Source organism: Salmo salar, chromosome ssa11, assembly GCF_905237065.1.
Source record: "Salmo salar chromosome ssa11, Ssal_v3.1, whole genome shotgun sequence".
Taxonomy (NCBI): domain Eukaryota; kingdom Metazoa; phylum Chordata; class Actinopteri; order Salmoniformes; family Salmonidae; genus Salmo; species Salmo salar.
In genome coordinates this window covers 16,756,209-16,783,758 of record NC_059452.1, presented here as the reverse complement: position 1 = coordinate 16,783,758, position 27,550 = coordinate 16,756,209, and the positions used below count along the sequence as shown (strand labels likewise).

At 41.3% G+C, this 27,550-nt stretch overlaps 1 protein-coding gene across 3 annotated transcripts in view; it reads left to right on the top strand.

Annotated features, from left to right (window-relative positions):
• Window positions 1–4,521, top strand: part of LOC106562141 (CD276 antigen) — a 79,197-nt gene extending 74,676 nt beyond the window's left edge. For all 3 annotated transcript variants that reach the window (XM_014126787.1, XM_014126786.1, XM_045689097.1), the window contains one exon: window positions 3,591–4,521. The gene's annotated coding sequence lies outside the window, so the exon portion shown is untranslated. The remainder of the gene's footprint in view (window positions 1–3,590) is intronic.
• Window positions 4,522–27,550: the final 23,029 nt, after the last annotated feature.

Below are 27,550 nucleotides of genomic sequence, written 5' to 3'. Positions count from 1 at the left end.
GTACTAGTGCGCTTCACAAAATAGATGGCATCATGAGGATGGGAAAATTATGTGGACATATTGAAGCAACATCTCAAGACATCAGTCAAGAAGTTAAAGCTTGGTCGCAAATGGGTCTACCAAATGGACAATGATCCCAAGCATGCTTCCAAAGTTGTGGCAAAATGGCTTAAGGACAACAAAGTCAAGGTATTGGAGTGGTCATCACAAAGCCCTGACCTCAATCCTATAGAAAATTTGTGGGCAGAACTGAAAAGCTTCTGCGAGCAAGGAGGCATACAAACCTGACTCAGTTACACCAGCTCTGTCAGGAGGAATGGGCCAAAATTCACCCAACTTATTGTGGGAAGCTTGTGGAAGGCTACCCGAAATGTTTGACCCAAGTTAAACAATTTAAAGACAATGCTATCAAATACTAATTGAGTGTATGTAAACTTCTGACCCACTGGGAATGTGATGAAAGAAATAAATGCTGAAATAAATCATTCTCCCTACTATTATTCTGACATTTCACATTCTTAAAATAAAGTGGTGATCCTAATTGACCTAAGACGGGGAATTTTTACTAGGATTGCATGTCAAGAATTGTGAAAAACTGAGTTTAAATGTATTTGGCTAAGGTGTATGTAAACTTCCGACTTCAATTGTACAGCCGAACAATCTCTATAGCCTTTGGTAAAGGTCTGGGGTGGTCTTTCATTTCTGAAATTCATTTCAGGACGCTGCTGTCCTGGACTCAGTAAGAATGACCCCCTGTTTGAACACACACATCATGCATTTCCAAATTGGGAATATCCAGAAGTAGATTTGAATCCGATGAGAGCATGCAGGTGTGAAAATATTGTGTTGTGTTCATTTGTTTGATGGATTAGGAGGCACAGCTGCACTGCCCTCTGAGAGGAGGCAAGGAAAGTGGGAACTGGAGTTAGTTTTCAAATGGATTGCTTCTGTTTGATACATATGGAAATCCAGAGCCAGCGAGTTTACAGAGACCTCTAGGAAACAGTCAGGACTCAGTCTGACTTCTTTTGACTTATATAATTCATCAAGTCGTCTCTGTTGTTTTATTTACAGTTTCTCCACTTTATAGAGATACAGTTGAAGTCGGAAGTTTCCATACACTTAAGTTGGAGTCATTAAAACTCGTTTTTTAACCACTCCACACATGTATTGTTAACAAACTATAGTTTTGACAAGTCGGTTAGGACATCTACTTTGTGCATGACACAAGTTATTTTTCCAACAATTGTTTACAGACAGATTATTTCACTTACAGGTCGCTGTATCACAATTCCAGTGGATCAGAAGTTTACATACACTAAGTTGACTGTGACTTTAAACAGCTTGGAAAATTCCAGAAAATGATGTCATGGCTTTCGAAGCTTCTTATAGGCTAATTGACGTAATTTGAGTCAATTGGAGGTGTACCTGTGGATGTATTTCAAGGCCTACCTTCAAACACAGTGCCTCTTTGCTTGACATCATGGGAAAATCAAAATAGATCAGCCAAGACCTCAGGAAAAACAATGGTAGACCTCCACAAGTCTGGTTCATCCTTGGGAGCAATTTCCAAACGCCTGAATGTATGAAGTTCATCTGTACAAACAATAGTACGCAAGTATAAACACCATGGGACAACTCAACTGTCACAACGCTCAGGAAGGAGACTCATTCTGTCTCCTAGAGATGAACGTACTTTGGTGCGAAAAGTGCAAATCAATCCCAGAACAACAGCAAAGGACCTTGTGAAGATGCTGGAGGAAACAGGTACAAAAGTATCTATATCCATAGTAAAACAAGTCCTATATCAACATAACCTGAAAGGCCGCTCAGCTAGGAAGAAGCCACTGCTCCAAAACCACCATAAAAAAGCCAGACTACGGTTTACAGCTGCACATGGGGACAAAGATCGTACTTTTTGGAGAAATGTCCTCTGGTCTGATGAAACAAAAATAGAACTGTTTGGCCATAATGACCAGTGTTATGTTTGGAGGAAAAAGGGGGAGGCTTGCAAACCGAAGAACACCATTCCAACCGTGAAGCACGGGGGTGGCAGCATCATGTTGTGGGGGTGCTTTGCTGCAGGAGGGACTGGTGCACTTCACAAAATAGATGACATCATGAGGATGGGAAATTATGTGGATATATTGAAGCAACATCTCAAGACATCAGTCAAGAAGTTAAATCAAATGGGTCTTCCAAATGGACAATGACCCCAAGCATACTTCCAAAGTTGTGGCAAAATGGCTTAAGGACAACAAAGTCAAGGTATTGGAGTGGTCATCACAAAGCCCTGACCTCAATCCTATAGACAATTTGTTGGCAGAACTGAAAAGGCCTGTGCGAGAAAGGAGGCCTACAAACCTGACTTAGTTACACCAGCTCTGTCAGGAGGAATGGGCCAAAATTCATCCAACTTATTGTGGGAAGCTTGTGGAAGGCTACCCGAAACGTTTGACCCAAGTTAAACAATTTAAAGACAATGCTCCAAATACTAATTGAGTGTATGTAAACTTCTGACCCACTGGGAATGTGATGAAAGAAATAAATGCTGAAATAAATCATTCTCTCTACTATTATTCTGACATTTCACGTTCTTAAAATAAATTTGTGATTCTAATTGACCTACGACAGGGAATTTTTACTAGGATTAAATGTCAAGAATTGTGAAAAACGGATTTTAAATGTATTTGGCTAAGGTGTATGTAAACTTCCGACTTCAACTGTATCTCACGTGCCACAGATCCAGTAAGGGGACAAGATGTAATGATTAAGAAGTGATAGAGAGGTTTCCATACAGTGGCAGCAGCCAAAGTGACCAAGACAGCATTCACCACACGCTTGAGAATATTGCATCTGCTGACGGTCTGCAATCTCTGTCCTTCGAGTCAGATCAGAATCAAACGGAGCTTTATAAGCATGACAGGTTTGGACAGGAAGTAGAGATGAAGCCTTTCTGGAACACAGAGCATGTAGGCTACTGCAAAATGTCATAATGCATAAAGTATTCCTCTACCTCAAACTTTGTGTTTTAATATATTTCCTTTCCCGTACATCTTTAAATTATTATTTTACTGAAAAATTAAAACATTATATATATTTTTTGTATATTTTCTTTTCAATTGTAAGTCCAGAGCAGTAGGTTTCAGGTAGCTATGGGTGATGGACTATAATTACATATCTAACCTGAACCTCTACGGTTATACCCTGCTATATTGCTTTTTAAAATCTTAAACTAGGAGAGCTTCATGTGTGACATTAAACCCTGTGTGTCTGAGTTAATTTTCCAACCAGTTTAATGAGTCAGGGAGAGCAGTTTCATTTGCTGTGGTAGCATTAGCAGTGGTGTGGAGGGGTCTATTGGGACCGGAGTGGGCAGACTTCCTTAAAAGTTTAGAAGAGTTAGCTGTAATATGGAAAACAGGTCAACTGGATAAAGACTGAGATGTTGCAGTCTAATCAAAAGGAACAAACCGTAATATTGTCCTGTTGGAATAAGAAAGTGTCTCTGTAATGTTTTTTCTCAATTCCCCATAAGGTTTTGGTCTGACAACCTCCCTCTCTCTAACACAATCTTTTTTTATTTTCAGGAGTGAGGAGGCAGACGGTGAGACAGTGATGAGTCTGGTATTTAATCCCACTACACCTATCCATCAACGGAGAGACTGGTTCCACTGTCTCTTACCCACACAGTGTCCAGTCCTTACTGAGCTGATGATGAGTCCATCATACCCATCCCTACAGGACCACTTCCTCCTGGGTTTCAAAAAGACATAAACCCATCATATCCTATTACAGCACTATGCATTTCCCTTCCCCTGCTACTCTTTCAGTTAACGAAGACTGCTGCAGTATATGAATGCTGATGTGGAGTCGTATTCATTTCTATGCAATATGCTAGAGAGAAACTCCACTTGAACGCCATTGGATTTGACAGGCTCCCTGTGTATCGAGGTAGGAAGTTTGAGAGACCCAGGATCTCATTTCTAATAGGAAGTGAGCAGCTTAAGAGATGACCCAGCTGAGGCTGCCATCGGTGTCTCCCTAGCTGTCTGCCTGCCAGAGACGGAGTGTAGCTGTGTACCTCTCCATTTACTCCTTGACTCACTAATTAATGGTTGCCCGTGGAGTAACTTGTACCTGTCAGTGTCTACCGCTCTCGTGTATTCAATAACTTGGAGGAATTGAAATTGAATGCCAGCTAAGCTCGAACAAACTGCAAATGGTGCATGGGATACACCCTGTTTCTCTCACTGACCTGACAGCAGCCTTATATGTAAGGTTTTTAATGAACATGGACTCTTCTCAGCTACTCTTAACTGCCAAGGTGGAATGTTTTATGAATTCAAGATGGAGGGTGGGAGGGTGGGTGGGTGATGGTATAGGTTCTGTTACAGTATACAGGTACTGGAGTCCTTGTGCCAAGTCCTTGTGCCAAATGTCCATGTGCGTATCAATGCCAAAGCCATCCATAAAATAACCCAGTGCCGATTCGCATTAAAGAGACATGGTGAAAATGTTCCTGAGCGGTCACTGGTAATTATTGCGTCCATTTCCAGGGCCACTGCATGTGTGTTCATGGAGAACAAGGTCCACTCTATTATTACACATATCTCCTTACCCATGGGATTAGCCACACTGCTCACAATTCATACCTCCACTTTTCCATTCAAGCTGATTTATCTGCAGACTACACTCCTCTACATAATGACAAAAACAAGAATAATGGTGAAAAGTAATACAAATCTTCCATTTACATGCAGATCTAGCCAGACGTGTTAAATTTCCAGTTACGCTCTCACGTTCTTAGGGACTTGCAGATGCTTATTCATCCCAAACATCTTAGTTGTTTTGAATAATGAATTTCCTCCAGGAGTATTTGTTACTGTCGTGTGTGAAATAAGTGGCTGCGGTTGGGTTGGTGTAAAAGACAGGCTGGCTTTCTCTGAGAAGCCACCCCACCCCACCTCAACCCCCACCCCAAGCCCATCACTATTCCCTCTAAGCTGGATGAAGCTGTTGATCAAACCCAAGGCTGTGCTTCCAAATCCACATCTCTCGCTCTCTATCCCTCTCTGTACAGTAGCCCTTGACCTTGCCATGTGTCCTCATGGCCCAGACACCCGCTTGAAATTAAATTACAGATTAGTGGCTTCGGCCCCTAGGAAGGGTTTATTTGGTTGCCCCCTCTCCGTGTCACTCTCATTCTCCCATTCAGGAGCAGGGAGGAAATGTCATGGGATTTAAGAAAGAAAATGCCAGCCTTGAAACAGTTTCTACTTCAAAGTCTATACTATGTTGCCTGGCCTCCCTAAATTCAGGATGTCTGCAAGGAGTTCTAAATCTTACAGGTGAGGAATAGGGGGCAGATGGCATGTGGGGATTACTGTGCTAGAATGAGTAACGAACAGGGGAAACTGAAACCAAACTCATACATTTTTTTAAATATATGTCATATAAACGTCTTCAGACTTCAATGTCTCTGTAAGTTTGGCCTTTTCCCATCAATTCCATCAAGCTGAGATGGAGCATGAACTCTACACCAGACTCAAAGACTGGTCCTGTCACTGACTGCTTCTTCAGACACTGTTGCTGCACCTTGAGATTGAAAAATCATCCTAGCGAGACAAGTGGACCAAACACTGAGCCCTCATTCCTTTGGAAGACTGTCACGCATAGCACAATGCTGTAATTTCAAATCACTTTCACTTCCACTCTGTAGATTTTGTGATTTTTGGCAATCAGAATGGCTTGTTAGCCCTATAAACGATCCACTTCCCAACGTATTGATTGATGTAGATTCCCAGTCCTCAAGTATATAACTCATCATGTCAGATTATGGCCTCTTTTCATTGGGAAGTAGGTTTCTTTGAATGTGCCAACAGAGAAGCTACCCCACAGAACAAAAACTGGTTGAACCAACGTTGTTTCCATGTCATTTCAACCGAATGAATCAAAGTGATGACGTTGAATCAACGTGGACAACTAATTAGATTAGCAAAAAGTCGTCACATAACCCAATTTTTAACAGAAATAGAATGACATGGTGATTTTTTTGTTGTCGATTTCACATTGAATTCCAATTAGTTAACAACTCAACCAAATGTAAATCAAAGCTAGATGTTGAACTGATGTCTGTGCCCAGAGGGTACTGTACTGTAGAGACACTTTCAAATCAACATTACTCTCTGTATACATATTTGCGTCAAATGCTATTCTAGAGTCCGGAGTCTGTAGCCAGATTGTTTGTTCTATTGTGTTGTTTGGAATAAGTGGGAAGTTAACCTGAATATCACAGTTTGTTGAGCAATGGAGTAAAACTCACAGCAGACATTTGAAACTGTGTAGTTCTCTTCTCGCCAGGGGGGTTGAGTTGTGTATTTAGTATGGAGAAAGAAAGCTATCAATAAAACAGCCATTGGTAACCAAGGGACGAGAGAAGTGTCTTTGAAACTTTAGCACATGGTGCTTAAAAAGTGCAATATAGTCAATAATAGATGAAGAACTACTGGCAGCAGCCATGCTCCAGGGTGTTATACCCACCGCTAGACAGAGAAAACCACACGATTCAACTATTTGTGAGGATTCATTTCCAAAAGCCAATGTTGACTATCCAGTCATAGTTTAATCCTGTGTTTTTGGACAGACTTAATAGTTATGATTTAATTTGATTTGATACTTTAGATTTTCTGGGTAATTATTTATGACAGAGAGTAACATTTATTAAAAAGTGTTATAGGACTTTAAAAGGAAAAACAGTACCCATCAACGTCCTTTGGACCTCTACATCTTTTAGGAAATAAGTCAGCATGGAGAAAACTGTCAGGATTGTCAAGACATTGACAGCTCTGAGGAACAGATGGGAAAAATACCAAATCGAAAACGCTGCTCATCAATCAAAACATGAAAACAAGGTTTGAAAGCATGTTTATGTTGCAACGTTTCCCCCTGAATTGTACTGTCACAGTAGATCAATGTTGTTGTCATTTGAAAGGTGATCAGGTCACTCAAGGGATAGATTGGTACTCCACAGTTTACCGAACGCTCACATAGAAGAGAGGCTGTTATTGTTTCCATTTTCAAAAGGGAAGTTTGTTCTTTCTTAGTGTTTTACCTCCGATATCTTGAAGGACAAAACCGTTTCAATAGAGGCTCAGATAAAAATTCCTCAAGAGTATGTAATCATGCTGGGAAGGAAAAAAAGTTTGAAAGCACCTGTGAATCGCTAACACTACTCTGTTCCCCTCTGAATGGTAAGCAGGCTTACTGGACGTGTGCTGTTGACACTAGGCTTTACAGAAGACAGATGACAGAGCCTCATTTTTAGAGGACAGGGATGAAAGGAAGAAGCACCACAGAGATGACAATTGTTAAATGCGGCAAAACTGCCATTATTTAATTTGATTTGGCATTTTGATCTGAGAGTATTGTGAAATGCGGCATTTGCTCTCTGACAAAGATGTGAAATCGTAATAATGTCCCGATTTGTTGTGGCATTCATGTTCCAAAGGCGTTGTCTCTGTAAAGACAGCCATTCTAAGAGGGAGTTAAGTGACAGATTTCAGCTGTCGGGTTTTACATGCTCAGCAAAAACTATGCCAATGAACACGTTATACTGTTTCCAGTTGGCCACTAAATATCGGTTCATATGAAATGTGTCTCACTCGTTCTGAATCTGTACTCATGCATAAGTGTTTTTTCGACATTTAAAAACCTTCATATATATTTGAACTTCAAACAATTGTATCAGCTAATTTGTAAAATAGGCCCATGTTCAATTGAGCATGTTTGGCTTCTAATTAAATAAGAGCTTATTCATGTATCAACATAAAAGTTTGTAGCTATGTTACATTTGGAACACGACCAGGGGCGCAAGGTCATATTTATAAAGGCCGACATACGCCAACTTTGACTCCTTATCAATGCACATTGCATGTCATGGATAAAGAAAGCATAAGGAATGCAGAGTTGTCACTCATAGGATGATTTGCTTGTCTTTTTTTCCCTTTGATGTATCTTTTATTTTTATAAATGCATCAAAGCTTTTCCTAGATATTTGACTGTTAATGTCATATCATAATTGTGTCAAGCATGCAATTTCATCCAGCATCAAAATAATGTATTACTGTCACTCGTCTCTAGCTACCAAGCAGTACAGCCATGAGAAATCCTTTAAAGTGTATGATTTTGTCATGTGTTTTTACTGTCCCTCTCAATCCCAGTAAGTGTAAAGATCAAAAGCTGTTGTTTTATTTGATGCCTTTGATGCATTTGTTTTCTTGTCAGTATGTCCAACAACAACTTCATCAGTTTCTCAATGCCAGAACCATACCAGATATTCTGTGACTGTTTCTAAGTCTTTATGTAAGATATTAAAGGATTGTTGATCCTGATAGAACTGGGTTATTAACACCACACGGAGATAGAGAAGCAGTAAGCATTGAAGGCCCTACGTAGACCACTGAACACCTCCCATCCCAAGGGTGCAGCAGCAACCAGGGAAGGTGCTGAGAGAGCCAGGACGTGATGATTGTTAATGTGTTGGGGATTGGCAAATCTCTGAAACCCAGACCCTAGGCAACAGCAGTAACTAGGATCTGGGATTAATGACAGACTCTTGGTAAATTTTGAAAAAATTGTTCCGGGGAAGGTCCTCTTCAGACAGACAACTCCCCCAACAAATCACGAGGCAGACATGCCAGAACATCGCAATTTGCAACCGAAGTTCGCAGGCAAGTTCTTTGCAGTTGTTTTAGTGAAGGTAGATGATGCAACCTAGCCGTTTGCAGAATGCACTCATTAAAAATAACCTCTGTGATCATCTTGCTAGCTACTATTTTGTGTCCAGGGGATGTGAGCAACAAGCTGATAAATCAGTGACGTAGGTAGTGGCATGTAAACCAGAAGATTGGTACATTGTGGGAGGCACATCTGTCTAGAGAGAGACTAGGGATTGGCAGGTGATGGCAGAGGGAGAGGTGGATTGAGGAGCCTTCTGGCCTAGCAGGGTCTTCCCTTATTTGTTTCATACCTTTTTGTTATGGAATTCCTTTTAGTTTTTTTGTATATATTAATATTATTTTGGTCACCATCTAGGAACATTGCAACCTGCTTTGGCTGGCGGACTAGAGAGTCAGGACAGAGCTCACCCTGGATCCTGGTAAGTAAGATGTCTTCTTAGGAACATGCCAGCTCTTGAGAACCCAAGGCCATATAGCCACAGGGTTCTCAGTTTAACAATTGACCACAGTGGGTAACCAATGTGTACAGCTGTCCCGACTGCGTCTAACCGTGTCTAATAACCGCGTGCAATACGGTTTCGGGAACATTGGAAACTACTTTCAAGTCACTGCATTGCACTTCCTGAGCTAATAGAAACTTGGGAGGGAACAATAAAAAACCTGTGGCTCGAACCTGTTACACAAAAAAAACATCAGTGGAAATATGTGGTAAAACAGTAAGTGTATCTTTTGTATTTGGAAAGTTATTTTTGGATGATAATTAGGTTAAGTTGAGTGTTCAAGGTTTCCAAAAACATATCAGAATCAGGGATGAATTGTTTATAGATTGAGTATTTCACACTTGAATAATTACGTCAGGTATTCAAAAAGGACGTAGAATGACTCCAATGCTGTAGCATTTGGAGTCATGAGAAGGGCGAGACACGTGCATCCAGTACAACACCCTAATCACTTATGCTTACTTCCATGTTAAATAGTCATTCAGACAGGTTATGGAACAGCTAGACAGGCCTAAAACCCAAGTCGACTTATTTGTAGGCTGGCGAGTTGTTTTCCTAACACAATGTATGGCCGGGACATTTTGATCAATTGCAACGACTACTTTTCTCCATATCCATAGAAATGCTCCGCTGGTTTTAGATCAGGATGTATTGCATCATTCTCAGTGATGCTGTCACTCCACTGAAGATCTTAGTAACACAAATAAATTGGTCTCTGAATAGGATGTGTGTTGTATTCATCTTCAGCTGAGTACTCCCTACTCAGACAGGAGCCATCGATTCACCCAGCACCTCTAAACTGGTTCAACTACAGTCAGCCACCTCTGGCCTGCTCGCCTCCCTACCTCTGAGGAAGCACAGTTCCCGCTCAGCCCAGTCAAAACTGTTCGCTGCTCTGGCACCCCAATGGTGGAACAAGCTCCCTCACGACGCCAGGACAGCGGAGTCAATCACCACCTTCCGGAGACACCTGAAACCCCACCTCTTTAAGGAATACCTAGGATAGGATAAAGTAATCCTTCTAACCCCCACCCCCCCCCTTAAAAGATTTAGATGCACTATTGTAAAGTGGTTGTTCCACTGGATATCATAAGGTGAATCCACCAATTTGTAAGTCGCTCTGGATAAGAGCGTCTGCTAAATGACTTAAATGTACATTTAAATGTAAACTTCAACTCACTGGTCCTCCCTATTTGAACAATGAACAATCATATTTTTCCTATTTCAACTTGCTTTTTGTTTGTAAATGTTCTATTTTGTTATTGTTGTGTAGTTGGAACTGAATTTGTAAATAATAGTAATTAGTATCAACTACTTTACCTTCATCATGATCACATCAAACCAGGTAAGATACAGGATTCCAAGCCTTTCCCCAAACAGCATTTCTCCATTTTCGTTGAAGTGAATCTCAAGACCGGTATTGGTTGGGGAGAAAATGAGAAAGAAAAGTAACAACTGCAGCATAGCAGGCCTTATTTTAGAAAGTGAAGCGTCTGCTATTGTCAGGCTCATTCAGTAGTGCTGGGCTAGTCTGGCCCTAATTAAAGTGTTCAGCTCTACAGCGCCAGCTAGCTCGACACTGGTCCTGAGCATGCAGAAGCTGTCTCCTTCTCTCCCTCTATCACATCTACTGTAATTACTTTTGTTTACAGTGGAGGAAACGGCAGCAGTCTGATTAGAAGTTATTGAGGAGATAACTCATAGCTAATTCAGCGATGGCGCTCCCTTACCCTTTCTTCTGGATGCAGATGAATTATTTCCTGTGTGAAATGTTTGTTGGGACAGCATAGAGACGCTTGTGGGAAATGACACTGACAAATTGCCACAGGGCTGTCAAACCTCAGAACCATTTGCCTCTAGTGCCATCCCACATCTTGCCCATTTGTTTTCAGATGATAGCTTTTCTATCTTGCACTGAGGTGGAAAAGGAAAGTTCTCAGAAAATGACAATTAGCTATTTATATATATTTTGTTACGTTACAGCCTTATTCTAAAATGGATTAAATAAAACATTTTCCTCACCAATCTACACACAATACATAATACATAATAATGATGACAAAGTGAATTTTTTGTAAACTTTTTTTTTTCAAATTCATAAAACATAAAAAAAAAAAAAAACGTATTTACATAAGTATTCAGACCCTTTGCTATTGAGCTCAGGTGCATCCTGTTTCCATTGATCATCCTGGAGATGTTTTTACAACTAGATTGGAGTCCACCTGTGGTAAATCCATTTGATTGGACATGATTTGGAAATGCACACACCTGTCTATATAAGGTTCCACAGTTGACAGTGCATGTCAGAGCAAAAACCAAGCGATGAGGTTGAAGGAATTGTCCGTAGAGTTCCGAGACAGGTTCATGTCGAGGCACAGATCTGGGGAAGGGTACCAAAACATTTCTGCAGCATTGACGGTCCCCAAGAACACAGTGGCCTACATCATTCTTAAATGAAAGAAGTTTGGAACCAACAAGACTCTTCCTAGAGCTGGCCGCCCGGCCAAACTGAGTAATCGGGGGAGAAGTGCCTTGGTCAGGGACGTGACCAAGAACCAGATGGTCACTCTGAGAGTGCTCCAGAGTTCCAATGTGGAGATGGGAGAACCTTCCAGAAGGACAACCATCTCTGCAGCCCTCCACCAATCAGGCCTTTTAAGGTAGAGTGGCCCGACGGAAGCCACTCCTCAGTAAAAGCAGTGACTTGCCTAGTTAACCTTTCTTGGGCAGGTGGGACGCTAGCGCTCAGAAAAATACAATAGGCAATACAGATACCCGCCATTTTGGAGTCATCTAAAATCATAAGTAGCATTCTAAATATTCACTTAACTTTGATGATCTTCATCAGAAGGCACTTCCAGGTATCCAAGGTCCACAATAAATGTTGTTTTGTTCGATAAAGTCCATAATTTATGTCCAAATAACTCAAATAATTGTTGTTCGAGCGTTCAGTTAGCTACTCCAAATGTAGGAAGCGCGGCCAAAACGTCACGACGAAAAGTCAAAAAAGTTCTATTTACGTTCGTTCAAACATGTCAAACGTTGTATAGCATCAATCTTTAGGGCCTTTATCACTTAGAACTTCAATAATATTCCAACCGGACGATTCCAGTGTCTTGAAAAACATTTTGGAACACAGCTACCTCTCACGTGAACGCGCGCCAATGAACCCCAGTACCTTCCTGAGTCAACAACTTCCAACTTCTTCTGTTCACTCTCTGTTCATCATAGACGCCTCAAACAACTTTCTAAAGACTGTTGACATCTAGTGGAAGCCTTAGGAAGTCCAAAATGAACCCTAAGTCACTGTGTGTTCGATAGGCAATAACTTGAAAGGACTACAAGCACCAGAATTCCCACTTCCTGTTTAGATTTTTCTCAGGTTTTTGCCTGCCATATGAGTTCTGTTATACTCACAGACATCATTCAAACAGTTTTTGAAACTTCAGAGTGTTTTCTATCCAAATCTACTAATAATATGCATATTCTAGTTCCTGGGCCCGAGTAGTAGGCCGTTTAATTTGGGTACGTTTTTCATCCGGCCGTGAAAATACTGCCCCCTACCCTAGAGAGGTTAAATAAAATAAAAACTGTTCGCTGCTCTGGCACCCCAATGGTGGAACAAGCTCCCTCACGACGCCAGGACAGCGGAGTCAATCACCACCTTCCGGAGACACCTGAAACCCCACCTCTTTAAGGAATACCTAGGATAGGATAAAGTAATCCTTCTAACCCCCCCCTTAAAAGATTTAGATGCACTATCGTAAAGTGGTTGTTCCACTGGATATCATAAGGTGAATGCACCAATTTGTAAGTCGCTCTGGATAAGAGCGTCTGCTAAATGACTGTAAATGTAAATGTAAATGTAAAATAAATTAATGCCAAGCGTCACGTCTGGAGGAAACCTGGCACCATCTCTTCAGTGAAGCATGGTAATGGCAGCATCATGCTGTGGGGATGTTTTTCAGCAGCAAGGACTGGGAGACTAGTCAGGATCGAGGGAAAGATAAACGGAGCAAAGTACAGAGAGATCCTTGATGAAAACCTGCTCCAGAGCGCTCAGGACCTCAGACTGGGGCAAAGGTTCACCTTCCAATAGGACAACGACCCTAAGCACACAGCCAAGACAATGCAGGAGTGGCTTCGGGACAAGTCTCTGAATGTCCTTGAGTGGCCCAGCCAGAGCCTGCACATGAACCCGATCGAACATCTCTGGAGAGACCTGAAAATAGCTGTGCAGCAACGCTCTCCATCCAACCTGACAAAGCTTGAGAGGATCTGCAGAGAAAAATGGGAGAAACTCCAATACAGATGTGAAACTCAAATACAGGTGTGCCAAACTTGCAGCGTCATACCCAAGAAGACTCAAGGCTGTAATTGCTGCCCAAAGTGCTTCAACAAAGTACTGAGTAAAGCATCTGAATACTTATGTAAATGTAATATTTCATTTTTTTTAGTTTTAATACATTTGCAAACATTTCTAAAACCCTGTTTTTGCATTGTCATTCTGGGATATTGTGTGTAGATTGATGAGGGGGAAAAAACGATGTAATACATTTTAGAATAAGGCTGTAACGTAACAAAATGTGGAAAAAGTCAAGGGGGCTGAATACTTTCCGAATGCACTGCATATATATAATTGAAAGGGGAAATGTAGACTGTTCATATTTTATAGTTAATCGACCTTTTTTTATGGTAGGCCTATACTTCTCTGGCATACAGAGGGGATATTTTCCCACAGGATACAGAGCGAACCCCAACTGATATGTTGTAAAGGTCAAGCCTGCTCTGTGTGACTTCATTGTTTTCATATATGATACATAACCTACTGTACAGTGAGCTCTCTGGTCTGTGGTATTAAAGTTAATGTTGTATCGTAGTTCAATATCCCACTTGGATGTAGTTCTTGGTCATATCTGAACCGGGCCATGATTAATGGTTCATTGTTTTATCATGCTTCACCAACCGTCTAATAATTGGAATAGAACTATCTTGAATGCTGCTGAAATAGGGGGTCTCTGAGTCGACCCAAGGTTATCTTTTGTCTGCAAAAAAAGATTGGGGGTTAATTTGTTTTCTGACATGGGAATTCTCTGCCAAATATGCATATATCAATCTAAATGTCTCTATCCTCCGGAGGTTGTGTATTTGTTATCGCCACCCTTCTAGTCTAGTTTCCCTAGTGCCATTTCAATAAATTAATCAGATAGTTCTCCTCTAGTTGTACAGTTATTATTTAACCTTAAGATAGTAGTTGTCAACATCAGGTCTTATGATTTGATAGAGGTGGTTTTAAAGGGGTACTGCTAATAAGGAGTGAAATTAAATGTTGTTGTCTATGTTGTCTGCAGCAATTAGTCAGTTCAGGTGGGTTCATTCAAGGATTAGTTTATAAGATTGGCCTTTAAGATTGGCCTTTAACAGTGATTTAGATATTACTTTTTAATCAATCTGCAACAATATGTACAGGTGACTATTCAAGTGCTTGACTTGGGCAGGAGCTCACCGGAGCTGAATACCGGCACCTCAAATGTTCTACTGCTTGAGCTTCTATTCCTTTAATAGAATATTAGCTCAAAAGTATTGTGGTGCACCTGCACCTAAATATAAACAGTACCGGCACCCAAAATGAGTACCGGAACCCAGTGACGATTTTAGCATGTCAATCTTGGTGGGGCAAACTCCAACACATTTTTTTTTAGATGCACGCCAACAAAGACTCTAAACAAGACTCTCAACACTAAACAATACATTAATTGCACTATAACGGCGACAAGTGGTGCCCAAAAACTGTTAGGAACTACATAAAGCTGTCCCAACAGCAGAGCTTTCTTTCCAGCACAATGGAGTGAATCCTTACCACCGCTACTCCTGGCTATCAGCAGAGCCTTGTCTGGCAGTGAAACAGTTCATTCAGCCTCATTTACTGACTTTAAAAAAGCATAGCTGATATGGCTGACTTGCTTAAACAAATGTGGTTTTACTGACAATTGAGATGTACAAACTATGGCATAAGGGAACGATGAGCGAATGAGGCGTTCCTTCATTTCGATTAAGAGATTAATGAGCGAGCTACAGTAAGATGGACGTAGTCAATATAACTATGTGTTCAGCACTTTTGAAATGTACAGCAACAGAATGCAGAACATGGGCTGCTCTTACAGTATTCTCCCTGTACACCAAGTCAGAACCGTAGGATAAATAAAGGGGGCATATAAGCAGACAATGAAACGTCTTCCAATATTAGATGATGACATTTCTCAAAAACAGGATATAGGCTACATGTGCAGCACCACCAAGTCAGAACAGTAACGTTAGGTGAAATTAAGAGGTGAAAATAGCCCAAATTATTAGGGTGAGGTACATGGGCTACTAACAGCTTACTACACAACAAACACTTACTATTACTTTCTTGGCTACTGTATACATATCTCTCTTGCATTTTACATAATTTATGCAGAAGCATATAAGACATTTTTGGACTCACGTTGGCTTGTGATGTGCTCACTTAAACATGAAGGTGGCACGGTGGTCCTTTGTGGGCAAATTTTGTCATCAAACTTTGTCATCAAAGGCATTCTCTGGATTTATGGTGGGAACTCGGGGAAAAAAACACACAGGTGTAACCGATGTGAAATGGCTAGTTAGTTAGCAGTGGTGCGCGCTAATAGCATTTCAATCGGTGACGTCACTCGCTCTGAGACTTGAAGTAGGGTTTCCCCTTGCGTTGCAAGGGCCGCGGCTTTTGTGGCGGGATGGGTAACGATGCTTTGTGGGGTGTCAGTTGTTGATGTGTGCAAGGGTCCCTGGTTCGACCACAGGTTGGGGCGAAGAGAGGGACGGAACCTACACTGTTACATTGATGCTGTTGACCCGGATCATTGGTTGCTGTGGAAAAAGGAGGAGGTCAAAGGGGGGGGTGAGTGTAACCGATGTGAAATGGCTAGTTAGTTAGCGGTGGTGCGTTTCAATCAGTGACGTCACTCGCTCTGAGACTTGAAGTAGGGTTTCCCCTTGCGTTGCAAGGGCCGTGGCTTTTGTGGCGCGATGGGTAACGATGCTTCGTGGGGTGTCAGTTGTTGATGTGTGCAAGGGTCCCTGGTTCAAGCCCGGGTTGGGGCGAAGAGAGGGACGGAACCTACACTGTTACACAGGCACTCCATTGAATAGCAGGATACTGGTTGCTTTGTAATGCTTGCAGTTAGCTACTGATTCTTTCCAAACAACTCATTGTTGAATTTGTGAATCTTTATGTCCAATGGCCGATGAGCACTGTTTTATCTATAATTTCTCTTCCTTTTTTATCTTCATATGACAAGGATTAAAAATGATTTGCCAGTAGATTGTCGACTTCATTCATGATGATGACTGCTAGCTAAGACTTTGAAAGTAAGATGTTGACGTGATCAGTCCAATCAAAGCTACTGTACATAAAACGTGATTTGGAGTCATTTTATCTGTGGCCGATGACCTTGAGCCTTCTTGGAAGGGCACTTGTAATATAACTCTATGGCAGGACCCAAAGGGCTGACATTTTGGATGTCTACCCTTACTAAGGACTTAAACTTGGCGATGATGTAGTGTCCCCATGAGTGACATAACACTGAGCCAATCACAGCACAATGCTCCTATTTTTTGCTGGCTCGCCCCACCACCACAGAAAGCACTGAGCTAGGCTGAAACACCTGCATTTTGGAGCTGCCTTACTCAAGACAGCAGGTAGCCTAGTGGTTAATGGTTAGAGCATTGGTTAGAGCATTAGACTTGTGACCGAAAGGTTGCAAGATCAAATCCCCGAGCTGACAAGGTAAAAATCTGTCGTTTTGCCCCTGAACAAGGCAGTTAACCCACAGTTCTTAGGCCGTCATTGAAAATAAGGATTTGTTCTTAACTGACTTGCCTAGTTAAATAAAGATAATACATTTTTTTTTTTTTTATTTTTTAAAGAGACCATGTGTGTATGCGGCTTTATTAACTCTATTATTATTTATTTTTTACATTGTTAGCAAACTGATATGTGACACGTATTAATGCCGAAATAACATGCACAACAGGCAAGCCCCCCCAAAAATATTTATATATATTATTTTTTTTCGCAAAAAATGTGGGGCTCAAAACAGGTGGGGCTCTGCCCCCCCTGCCCTGAATGACAGGTTGCCACTGCTGGAACCTATTTCAGTCCAAGCCAAGCACTGGACTATTCTAAGTAAAAAAGTTAGCTGTAAAATAAAAAAATAAAAAAAATATTTAACTGCCATAAACATCAGGGCTGGGGTCAATTCCAATTATTAAGTAAACTAAAAAATATATATATAAAAAAGGAATCTATTTTCAAGAACGTCAGTAAACTGAAGAGTGGAAAATATTTACTGTATTTCAAATGTTTTAACATTTTAGGATTTTAAGTTTAAATAACTTCCTGAATTGACTGCCTTCAATTCGAATTCACCACAAACCTGATACGCATTCTAATTAGGCCTATAGAAAGATGGACCAAACAGGGAATTAGGATGTGCCTGATCTTAATACAATTGAATCAAGTATCTATTATTTATGTTTGCCTTCTTGAGGCTGCAATGCTAAGGCTGTAAAATGCATGATAGCCTTGAATAAAAACAGAGCTTGTGAAAATGTAATACAGAAATGTGCTAGGCCTATGTCTCTGATTTGTAAGGAACACACAATGGCTGTGCATGTAATGACCAGACAATTCACCTAGTACTGTATTCATTCAGTACTGTCTCTTTATGGCTGCTCCATTAATTCATTATTCAGTGTTTGTGTGCAAATAATGTACCTCAAAAGAGTTGCTATGTATGAACTTGTTGTTTGTGCAAATCCCCCTCCCACTCCCAGTCTCTTTAGTTTGCCATGGTGGAAGATTAATTATGTTCCTATAATGGCTCCCAATATTGGATAGTGGTAATTAAAAGATAATGATTGGTCCCTTTGAGTGTTACAAATAAAGATGCACAAACTCATTTGTGATATTCAGGTTGTTAAATAAAAGATTAGGCTTCGGTGTGTGTGCAGGAGGCTAAGGAATAGGGGGGGACTTTTATGCAGATGCACAGACAGGCCAGTATATTTTTCCCTTCCAAAAAACCCAGTTTACTTTCCCCGTGGAACATCTATGCCCACAGCTTTGTTTATCAGATAAACATTAGATTATCACAATGGGTAGAGTAATGAATAAACACATTCCTCCACATCACATTCCTCCACATCACCCAATATTGTTTATCTCCTCTGCCAAATGCATAGGGGGAAAACAAAATAAAAGATAGAAAACGTCAGGTCATTTCATTTGTATATCTCGGGTCCCATCTCTGTTTTGTTTTCATTCTGTGGCTGTGACAGCTGTGGTGAATGATGAAATTAGTTCAGTCCTCCTCACAGCGGAACGGGTGAAACTCCTGACCTCTTCTGCATGTCTCAAAATATTGACCTGCTGCCAATTGCATGAAAGTTGCGACAGAGAAAAGCATGGATGCTATGTGGAGCGGCTGTCTTGGTGTGATAGGTGTTTAAAAGGGGCCAGCACGGTGTCATATGGGGTTTTCACCATGGAGAAATGAACCCTGAACGGATAATCGTCTCAACCATATGAGCTAACCTAACTTCAAGCTCAATACAGGTCATGACAGCATTACTGTCCTCTTCAAGCAACGTCTTCAAGCTACTTAATATGCATCGCTATCGTCTGTCTAAGTGGCAGTGCAGCTCAACAACCCCACATACTGTAGCAATATGGTTGGAGCACCTTCATACAGTGAGGTAGCTAAAGAGGCTGCAGGGTTCTATAAGAGTTGAGGGAGAGGGCTATCTCAGTATCCATTCCAAGTCGAGAAACAATCTGTTGGGAGTTTGGGAGTGTTCCAGAATTCAGTGAGCTCACCCATCATGCCGTTCTGCTCTTTCTTTCAGGACGGGACCCTCCGTGTGCTCCTTACACTGTTACAATACAGATAAACCCCTCAGAACAACAACAACAGCCTAAAGAACGCAGCCTGTATTCTAAGCATTTTTGTTGCTTTTTCTCTCTGCCACTTTGTCACTTTTATGAAGATTAGGATAATAAATTCAATTGTGGATTTGCAATTTACTTTTCTCTCTACCTTTGTGGATTGTAGATGCATTATTCTCTGCAATCAATCCTCTATTGTCTGGCTTTTTAGGATTTTCTACTAATGATGGTGGGTGCTAAATATAGAGGAAAGGCCTATTTACTTCTTGCCTACGTCATCCCAGATAAGAGTGATGGATGACTTGACGGCATTACAAACTCAGAGGCTGCAGCATAACAATGACAGAGGAACAAATCACCTTGAGGGGATTTTACATTGTGTATCTATGTGAGGAAAAAAAAACATCATTCTCATAATTGACATTGTCCTCACTTAACAGCCATCACTTCTCATCTTGCTTTACATACAGTAAGCAGTCTTGGAACTTTGTTAGCATTCTGAGCATTTTGTTGCTATCTATTTTCCCTTGTCATCCACAAGGAATGTCTGTGGGAAGTTTTAGATTGCTATCACGCATTCAGAGTAGGCATGTTAAAGTCATTTGTGGTTTGTCCTCCAGTCTCAGAACATCTAATTTTGTCCTAGCTGATCTACAGAGGGTCTTGTTTTATGCCATGTTAGACACAGATTTTAGGGGTGAAAAATGATTTTGAGTGAATGTGAATGGAATGAGATAACATGTCCCCCGGTCATTTTTAGGATGTCTAACATAGTCTTCTCCTTAATATGAGATGTGGCACTTAGTTAGACATTGGGGAGGGGGGGTTCAGTATGGCGTAGCTACAAAACACAGGACTAGTGACCTATGGGATCTGTGTAATTGCTTGCTGATCCCTGAGTCATCACTGATCCCTCCCCGCCAGGCCAGCCATGATGATGTCGCAGCATTACACTCTATCTACTGACAGCTGGCCAAATGATGCCATAGTGACGAGGGCAGGCAGGCCATGTGACCAACGGCATCCTGGGTAATGACATTCTGAGAGGTAGAGGCGGGGGAGGTCACGCCTGCTTGTTCCCAATGGAGTAGATTCATCATCACAGGAAGCAGGAATGAGCCGTAGTGGGAGAGAGATGAACTGTATGAAGGAATCTGTTACCAACAGCTAGACATCTAATTAAGGCATGGCACGTCATGCATCCATATGGCCAGCAACATGTAACATGACAAGTTAGTTCGCCACCAATTGCAATCACATCTCATCTGGGGAGAGCCATGAGGCAGAGAACTATTCTGCTCTGTCTCATCCCTCCTCCTTTGGTCAGACCTCACTTGACAGACACGACAGTGGAGGAGATACTTCAGAGCACAGGTGACAGTTCTGTGTTCTTGATTTTGAAATATGTACCATAGATGAAGGAGATAATGTGAGGGAAATATTGTTTATTTTCAGAGGAATTCATTGATGTTTCATAAGATCTGCAAAGTCACGATTTGGAGCCATTTATCATGCTGAACAGGATGTTGAAAATGTACTGTGTTGTTTTTAGTCCTTCGACATATTTACAATTCTAGATATTATTTTGTTTTGAAGGGTGCCATTTAAAATAAATAAGCTAGCTACATTTTTTAACGTTAGTAACGTGTACAAAGATTTTTTTAAATGCCAGTCCAAACAAATAGAATATATTCTATCTTCAGTATGTTGTTGTATTTCATTTAATGTGATAAATGGGGGATTTATAGGGTAAAGGAAGGGAAATGTGTACATTGGAAACATTATATAATACCATTTACCCTAACCTGAATAAATAATAAATCCTTATTAATGTGAAAGAGTGTTACGATACTTCTACTTTAAAGTCACAGTGCTGTATGAAGTGTGTAGATGCAAGTCATTTCAGATAGTGGCTCCCAAGTGGCTTCACAAATGCCTTTTGATTTTCACAACTTGCACAATAACAGAAGAGATTCCAAATACCTTATTTGCCAAATAAACATATTTAGGGAGGTCATTATAAATATCTTTCCAGAGTAAATCCTAGCAGTGCTATGGCTAGAGAAGATGGAGTGTGTTTAATTGTATAGCGTCTGGTGAAGGACGGAGTGCAGAAGCACATGGCAGGAGGTGTTAGACCCAATGGGCCATGGTAATTAACAGGAACCTTAATGACACTGGGTGAAATGATTCCCCACTGACTCATACAGGATAAATATTTAATCATTCATTACAATAATGATGGGAAAGCAAAATGCCAACCACAAACTGTCTTTAACAGCCCAACTTCAGCCTCTTTGTTGTTTCGTAATTAGAACAGGCACTGACAGTCGCAAACAATGTTCATATGTTGCCTGTGTGCCTATATTTGGCCAGAAAATGAAGGGGAAAAGATCGGCATCAAGTTACTGTATTGTGTACATGTTAATGTGTGTGCAAATGACATGACTGTTTCTCACTTTGAATCCAACTTAAATATGTATTATGGAAAAATAACAATGAAACAATGAAAATGTTGCACCAAAATCTGTTGCAACAATCCATTATTGCCTTGTTTCTATTGGAGCTGTACCCAGATGGGCTCGAGTGAAAAGGTTTGCCGATCTGACAAAGAGGAGTCGAGTGCTCCTATATAAACATATTAGTCAAGTTGTTTTGACCCCCTTTCCCCCTCCCTTCTCCACACACACTTGCTTTACACTGTTCAGAAATCCCAGTTCAATTTCCTTCCTCACTGCTTCTACCCACACAGACACCATAGGGAGCGATGATCAATACCCTGCGCTCTGCCATCATTATCGAGACTTATATCCCCTTAAGCTCAGGGCCCATTATATCAGAGGGCCACGCTCTCCCCGCGCAGTGTCTCACAAAGACTCCAGAGTCACATTTGGGCCTGATTTACACCCCTTAATGGCAGCCCACCCGTAATTAGCTGACGGTGCGAAAGCCGCATGCAGGGACCAGCTGGAAAGGGTGTCCATCTATATCTCCGGCCCAGGAACAGCAAACAGACATTCCCTCGCTCAATGCCAGTCTCACTCACCCATCCATATCAGGCAGTGCTCACATTGCAAACTAGTGTTTACAGTGGCACTCATACAGGGTATGCCAACAGAAACAATGAATTCAGCTGACATGCTTCCTTTGCATCTCTTTTGGGTATGCATGCAATGACTATGTCCTGGTACTAGGCTCGTACTATAGATTCTTCTTCAAATGTTTGGCACCTGTCAATAAACGGATCTCTGCTGCAGATACTGAAGTGTTGGGGTGTTTTATGTGCTCTCTCTGAGTGGACTTGGCTGAGGGTTTCTCCCTCTCTTTGTTTTGGTCACAATCCATTGGTTCCAACTTGAGAGCCCTCTTCTATCATTAGAAAATATAATTTGGTTAGTTTAATGGAGTGACTTAGACTAACAAGTTGTTGCAACAAGAGTACCCTGAAGTGACTGGAGATGTATTACCATTGTGGTGTCGGCTGCTCATTAGCTTCTTGCAGAGTTATTGCAGCATGGCACATAAGAAACTCGCATAATATCTGTGGCGCGGCAGTTAAAGTGAGACGGTTGATAAATTGCATAATAACCAGATTAGCCATATGTCACACTAAGCCACTGGCAAAAGGCAAGGGAATTGTTGAATATTCTCAGTTCCCTCCAAGATATAAATACAATCCTTGAAGCTCAATTTGTCTAGTTATAAGACCAGAATTATGCATTGTCAAAAGAAAAGTATAAGGTGCCCTTATCAGATTTTTTTTTATCTCCATAGATATTGTAAAAGACAATGGCATTATTTCAAGATCTCAACTGATTAAGTTTTAAAGTTCCCTTTATTTGAGCCTTAACTGCTGATTGCGTCTACCAGAACACGAACTTGAGAACAAATTAGAAATGTTGTGTAGTACAACAGTGTAACACCATAAGACATGTCATAACAGTTCACAACAACTGAGAAAGGGCATATGAACAGTCAGATTTTGATGTTAATGGTGAGCGTATTGTCATATACTGCTGTCACAGGTTTAGACAGGCCTACTCTGTCATTTTTCTTTATGTAGTAATAATACATCAGTTGGTGGGTGCTTATATTTGCCCTGTTTCACACAAGTGTGTATTATACGTACGTGTTTTTTGCGTATCCCAACTCCCCCTGAGACACCCTCGGAGAGTGGGGTCGTGGCCAGGGTCAGCTAACTGTAATCTAATTGCTTTGCTCAAGGGTGCATCAACATATTTTTCACCTTGTCGGCTCAGGGATTCAAACTAGTGACTTTTCAGTTACTGGCCCAATGCTCTAAACGCTAGGCTACCTGCCGACGTGATTCAGCAGGGCACTTTCTGACATGTGTCCGGGGATTATCCCCTAGGCGTGCATGGAGAAACTACATTCTCAGCTAGTAGCCTAGGAAACAAGCCTTCCGAATGCCCACGGCATACTGGCTAATAGATAAGATAACAGACAGTTTCTATCGTGTTGGAACCCTTGTGTTATAGTTCAAGGTTCCCTGGTTCCTTGAAATGTGGTTGTGGGCTCCACCCCAGTAACTCCCTAGTCACACCCACAGTCACGTCCTGATTTGAGAGAAATACGGAGTGGGTGTATCAGGAAGCGGGAAGGAGGAGGATGACGCGAGGAAGAAAGAATGGTGCCAAGTACAAACCGTGCAAATCTACATCTCCCGAATACAAGCTGTGTATTAATTTATCTTATGAATCAACTACTGACGATAAGATTACATGCTCTCCTAAAAACCTTGAGATGGAGCCGGTTAGGGAAAGCTCAGAAATCGAGCCTGACGAAAGTGGGGATGAAGAAGTGGTGACAGGTGTGGTGAAGACTACCAAGCCTCACCCTAATGATCATGATGATGCCCGAGATGATTCTGGCCCAGTGGGAGTAAGATTCTTGGAGAAAGTGTATCCATGCCTTTTGGCCAACCCATATGTGGTATCAGGCTGGGTGGAGAAGAAGCTGGGCACTGTTAACTCGGTCAAAGTATCCAGAAGTGGACTTGGGCTTATTTTCTGTGTGTCTTCCACCTTTGGGACGAGAACTGTGTCCCGCTTTGGTCTTCTGAGCAGAGCACCGATGAAAGAAGTGATTACTGGGGTGGCATTGATTGTTGAGGTGGATCAACTGAAGATGAGGATTCCTGGTGTCTATGATGTCTGCCGTTTGGTACGATGCAGACCCGGAGGAGAGCACAAGACTGTCTGTACCTCTGATACAGTCGTGCTAGGATGTGTCAGTTATCCAGTGAAAGCTTTTGTTCTGAACCCACTACGGTGTTTAAGGTGTGAAGTTTATAATCCCGCGGGAGATTATGAGATATGAGAAGCAGAAGTAAAATCACATTGATGTGTAATAATGTTATTGTGTTTGTCTATGTGATTGACTCTACTACATACAGTGCTTGAGGCGGAAACATTTAATGTGCCAGTGGATGAGAGGGCAGTTCACATTAGGAGAGAGTTGACAATGGTAGTGGAGTGGTCATCCCCTCTTAATCAGGGAACAGGAGGGGACTTAGCTGTAAATACAAATAGCAGATACCTTCCATTGCAGCAGCAACATCATAGGTTTGGGTAACAAGTTTCTCCATGACGTTAAACTCTGACATCTCAGAATTCACAAAGTCAAACACAGACACATCAAATAGTCTCACTTTTTAATGGATGCATCATCCAAATCATTCTAAATTGATTTTGATATCCCAGAGAAGACAGTAGAAACATCCATATGCAAGTTAAGCATCGTCATGTGTAATTACCTCTGCAGAGAAAACTGCACTCTGGTAAATAAATGGCATTAACTCGACAAAAAATAATATTCTAAAATATCCAAGAAAATAGCAAATGTAAATAAATGGCACTAACTCGACACATAAATATTATCCTAAATATGCTCAACTATCTCAATCTCAATCTATCCAACAATGTCACCATCTCACCAAGCTTCTAACTCACACATATGTAATACTAGATTCATTCTCCAATCCTTTGATTGGATGGACAACATGCCAGTTTAAACTGCAAATGGAGGAAGTCCTCTGGATGTCGTCATAATTACCATGTATGTCTATGGAAGGGGGTGAGGAGCACGAGCCTCCAAGGTTTTGTATTGAAGTCAATGTAGCCAGAGGAGGACGGAAAATAGCTGTCCTCCACCTACATCATGGTGCTACCCTAGAGGGTGTTGTTGAGACTACTGAGACTACTACTACTATTGTTGTCATTTAGCAGACACTCTTATCCAGAGTGACTTAGAGGAGCAATTGCTCATAGACACATCAACAGATTTTTCACCTTGTCGGGGATTAGAACCAGCGACCTTTCAGTTACTGGTCCAATGCTCTTAATTAACTGCTAGGCTACCTGCCTCAGGTGTTTGGTGAATATATTTAGTATAGTTCTACCTTTTTAATGTTTCATTCTTAAAAGAAATTCTGATAATCTCTGAATAGGATGGTCCTCCTCTGAGGAGCATTCACTGGTATTTTCAAATGAAAAAGCTGTGTGTTGTGGGGGTGGCCATGTTGCTGGGGATCAGAAATGTCCGGTGCGGGAGAGACAGGTTGAGGTTGCCAGGGTGAGAGCAGTGCAGAAAGTGTCATATGCTGAGGCAGTGAGAAAAGAAGAGGGTGATAGGAAAAGGGTGAGGGAGTCTAAATCAAATAAAAGTTTTTTTGTCACATGCGCCGAATACAACAGGTGTAGACCTTACAGTGAAATGCTTACTTACACGCTCTAACCAACAGTGCAATTTCTAAGTAAAAAAAAAGGTATTAGGTGAACAACAGATAAGTAAAGAAATAAAAAACAACAGTAAAAAGACAGTGGAAAAAGAACAGTAGCGAGGCTATATACAGTAGTGAGGCTATATACAGGCACCGGTTAGTCAGGCTGATTGAGGTAGTATGTACATGTAGATATAGTTAAAGTGACTAGGCATATATGATGAACAGAGAGTAGTAGTAGTGTAAAAGGGGGTTGGCGGGGGGTGGGTGGCGGGACACAATGCAGATAGTTCGGGTAGCCAATGTGCGTGGGCACCGGTTGGTCGGGCTGATTGAGGTAGTATGTACATGAATATATAGTTAAAGTGACTATGCATATACATATGATTAACAGAGAGTAGCAGCAGCGTAAAAGAGGGGTTGGGGGGGGGGGGCACAATGCAAATAGTCCGGTTAGCCATTTGATTACCTGTTCAGGAGTCTTATGGCTTGGGGGTAAAAACTGCTGAGAAGCCTTTTGCTCCTAGACTTGGCGTACCTGTACCGCTTGCCATGCAGTAGTAGAGAGAACAATTTTTAGGGCCTTCCTCTGACACCGCCTGGTGTAGAGATCCTGGATGGCAGGCAGCTTAGCCCCAGTGATCTACTGGGCCGTACGCGCTACCCTCTGTAGAGCTTTGTGGTCGGAGGCCGAGAAGTTGCCGTACCAGGCAGTGAGTCTGAGACAATCCCTGTGAGTAGTAGGCCAGTACAGAGTGACCCCAACAGTTTGTGTTTTAGTAAGGTTGGCTTCTTGGCATTTATTACTATGGTTATTAATTGTATCACACAGATGGAATGGAAATCCCAGAAGATTGATTTGCTCATAGCAGCAGCAGAGAAGTTTTGGGATGTCACAGAATTTAGTGCGAAAGAGCTACAGGGGGTTTTGAGAGATGGGGTTACATCTAATAGGCCCAAAGTAGTGGGAAGGGGCAGTGGGTTTGTTGGGATAGTGGTGTATATGTAAGGTTAGATGGTGGTGCAATTTCTTTTTTTCCCATTCCCCTTTTTTTGTGAACAAAACGTATAATTCTCTTTTTCAACCTGTGAAAGTCAGCAATATGCAAAAAAGCGTCTAGTCTGCTGGAAATCCACAGGAAGAAGAAGGAAGCGGGCAGCCATCTTGACTGCATGTCAGACATTTTTGTAACTAGGAAACTGTTTATAGTTTAGAAGCCAATTTTTTTCACTCAATACAAGTGAGAACTTTCTCAAGGACTTGTAAGGGATATTGTATAGAACATCAAGAAAAGTTTTCTTTGTGTGGACTATTGAATTTGGAAGGCTATTTCTAAGGCCTACTTATAGATTTTGAGGTTTTATTCTGTGACTACTACTTTACTTTGGATTATTACACAGACTACCAACTTCAAGTCTTGAGGCTGAATTATTTTGATTTCTGCTTGTTTTTGGATTTCTTGCTGGATTTTGTGACTGAACTGAATGAAACATTTTATTTCAATGGAGAACAGAGACAATACTGATAAAAGTAGAGACTTGATTTTGCATTTTAATTTGTAATTTAGAGACTGAGCCTATACATTTGAGTTAATTTGGG